Below are 3,622 nucleotides of genomic sequence, written 5' to 3'. Positions count from 1 at the left end.
GTATTATTTCAACTTACTGGCAAGTTTTGTGTTGCGTGGTGCAAATGTTTAAACATGTATTGACCGGCTCGAATTAAGAACAATTCTCAGTGAATATTTATTCGGCCAGTGGAGTGGTCCGAATGCATCTCACAAAGGCTCCGAATTCGGAGTCTTAATCGACCTTAAGAGGCTTAATCGGCCCTAAGATGTCATTCGCCAAAAAGGGCTCTGAATCCGGAGACTTAATCCGCCCTAAGGTGTCATGCACCAAAAAGGGGGTCCGAATCCGAAGACTTTAATTTGGCTGATCGTGATATCCACGAAGGGCGCTCCGAATCCGGAGGCTTAATCGGCCCTAAGGTGTCATGCACCAAAAGGGGGCTCTGAATCCGGAGACTTTAATTTTGGCCAATCGTGATATCCACGAAGGGCGCTCCGAATCTGGAGACTTAATCGACCCTAAGATGTCATGCACCAAAGGGGCTCCGAATCCGAAGACTTTATTTTGGCCAATCGTGATATCTACGAAGGACGCTCCGAATCCGGAGTCTTAATCGGCCCTAAGGTGCCATGCACCAAAAGGAGGCTCCGAATCCGGAGACTTTAATTTTGGCCAATCGTGATATCCACGAAGGGCACTCCGAATCTGGAGTCTTAATCGGCCCTAAGGTGTCATGCACCAAAAGGGGGCTCCGAATCCGGAGACTTTATTTTGGCCAATCGTGATATCCACGATAGGCGCTCCGAATCCAAAGACTTTATTTGGCCAATCGTGATATCCACGAAGGGCGCTCCGAATCCGGAGTCTTAATCGGCTCTAAGGTGTCATACACCAAAAGGGGGCTCTGAATCCGGAGTCTTTAATTTTGGCCAATCGTGATATCCACAAAGGGCGCTCCGAATCCAGAGTCTTAATCGGCCCTAAGGTGTCATGCACCAAAAGGGGGCTCCAAATCCGAAGACCTTATTTTGGCCAATCGTGATATCCACAAAGGGCGCTCCGAATCAGGAGACTTAATCGGCCCTAAGGTGTCATGCACCAAAAGGGGCTCCAAATCCGGAGACTTTATTTTGGCCAATCGTGATATCCACGAAGGGCGCTCCGAATCCGAAGTCTTAATCGACCCTAAGGTGTCATGCACCAAAAGGGGGCTCCGAATCTGGAGACTTTATTTTGGCCAATCGTGATATCCACGAAGGGCGCTCCGAATCCGGAGACTTAATCGGCCCTAAGGTGTCATGCACCAAAAGGGACTCCGAATCCAGAGAATTTAATTTGGCCAATCGTGATATCCACGAAGGGCGCTCCGAATCCGAAGACTTAATCGGTCCTAAGGTGTCATGCACCAAAAGGGGCCTCCGAATCCGGAGACTTTATTTTGGCCTTAGAAGGCTTAATCGGCCCTTAAAGGCTTGGGAGCGAGCTTGAGAAAATGAGAAGCTTTGTATTGCAACGGTGGAATATGTACAAATATCAAGCCCACAAGTCGGGTCAATGATAAAATTTACATAAATGTGTTGAATTCCAAGGCCGTGGCAGGCTTCTTCCTGACATGTCTGAGAGCCGGTATGCCCCTGTTCCTGCGATGGATTCTATTTGATAGGGGTCGTCCCAGTTTGGACCCAATTTTCCATCAGCCGGTCTCCGATCGGCTGGAAGTACTTTCTTTAGGACCAACTCTCCTGGCGTGTATCGGCGCAACTAAACTCGCTGATTGTACGACTTGGCGAGCTGCTGCTGATACCGTGCCATGGATGCCAAGGCGCGGTCTCTTCGTTCTTCAATTAGAATCAGATCCAGGGCAAGCATCATGTCATTTCGGCCCGTATCAAAAACTTGTGATTTCAGAGTTAGGAGGCCGATTTCCAGGGGTAAGATTGCTTGGGTTTCAAAGCATAGAGCAAACGGCGTTTCTCTAGTGGATCTCCCCGGCATAGTATGATGAGCCCACAATACACTCAGCAATTCTTCGACCCATTTGCCTTTAGCTTTTTCCAGCCTCTTTTTTATGCCGTCCAAGATGGATTTGTTAGAGGTTTCGGCTTGACCATTGCTTTGGGGGTAGGCCGGTGTAGAGAAGTAAGGCCGAATGCCATATTTGCTACATAACTCTCGATATACGCTACAATCAAACTGGGTGCCATTGTCTGAGATGAGAACTCTTGGAATGCCGAATCGTGTTATGATGTTTCTCCATACAAAGCGTTTAATGTCGGCATCTCGTATATGTGTTAAAGCCTCCGCTTCAACCCATTTTGTGAAGTAATCTGTCGCGACGATTAAGAATCGCTTGTTCCTTGGGACCCTCGGCAATGGTTCTACGATATCAAGTCCCCACTGAGCAAACGGCTATGGGCTGGTGATAGAGTTCAACCCTTCGGCAGGCAGATGGGTTAATGGGGAGAACTTTTGGCACTGTTCGCATTTTTTTACATAACTCTCCACATCAGCTCTCATTGTCGGCCAATAATACTCCTGTGTTATAGCTCGATGGGCCAGGGAGCGTCCGCCAGAATGGGCACCACAACTGCCCTCGTGTATCTCTGTCAGAAGCTCCTCCACTTTGTCGGGGTGTACGCATTCCAAATATAGACCAGAGAGGGACTTTTTATAAAGCCCTCCTTGCGGATCCAGATAGTATCGCAGGGCTTTATTTCGCAGCTTGCATGCTTCTTTTTTGTCCTCTGGGAGTTGTTCAGAAGAGAGGAATGCAGCAATGGGGTCCATCCAGCTTGGTGCGGATTCTATAACATTGACATGGATTTCCTCCGAAGGGCCAATACTCGGCTCCAGGATGAAACCTACTTCGATAGTCCGTTTGATCTCAGAATTGATGGCAGAGGCTAGGCACGCCAACGCATCCGCGTGCGTGTTCTGGTCGCGTGTTAATTAGTTCAGTTCGTGATGGTCAAATTTTGCCAGCAAGGAATTGGTCGTTTTCATGTAGGTCGTCATACGGTCGTTTCTTGCCGCGTACTCCCCCTTTAGCTGACTGATTACCAATTTTGAATCACAAAACACAAGCAGACGTCGAGCGCCGAGAAGGTGCGCATTCCGCAAACCGGCTAGAAGGGCTTCGTATTCAGCTTCATTATTTGATACTTCGAAGCCAAGCTTGATGGCCTGCTCAATTACTGCACCGTCTGGAGATATGATTACAACTCCAGCGCTGCTGCCCCTTTGGTTAGACGATCCATCACAGTATAATTGTCAAATATCCCTGACATAAATTCTCCAGTTCGGCTTTGGTCGAACTTCAGCCTTTGGTCGAACTTCATCAGGTTTGAGGTTGGCAAGCTCGCCGGTGAATTCGGCAACAAAGTCGGCCAACACTTGCCCCTTGATTGAGGTTTTAGGTAAAAACTGAATGTCATATTAGTCGAGTTCAAGAGTCCATTTTGAAAAACGTCCTGATGCTTCTGCACTCCGTAGTATTGATCGGAGGGGATAATCTGTTAGCACCCCACTGCTATGTCCTTGGAAGTAATGCATCAGTTTTCTTGCCGCCGTGACTAGGGCTAAGATGAGTTTTTCCAGCGGAAGGTAGCGTGTTTCGGCGTCAACCATTGCCTTGCTCACATAATACACTGGCCGTTGCTCTCCCTCCTCCTCTTTTAGCAGTACGGCGCTGACAGCCCT

The sequence above is a fragment of the Camellia sinensis genome, chromosome 8, assembly GCF_055761805.1.
Source record: "Camellia sinensis isolate YWXY chromosome 8, ASM5576180v1, whole genome shotgun sequence".
Taxonomy (NCBI): Eukaryota; Viridiplantae; Streptophyta; class Magnoliopsida; order Ericales; family Theaceae; genus Camellia; species Camellia sinensis.
Note: the sequence above shows the minus strand (reverse complement) of the source record.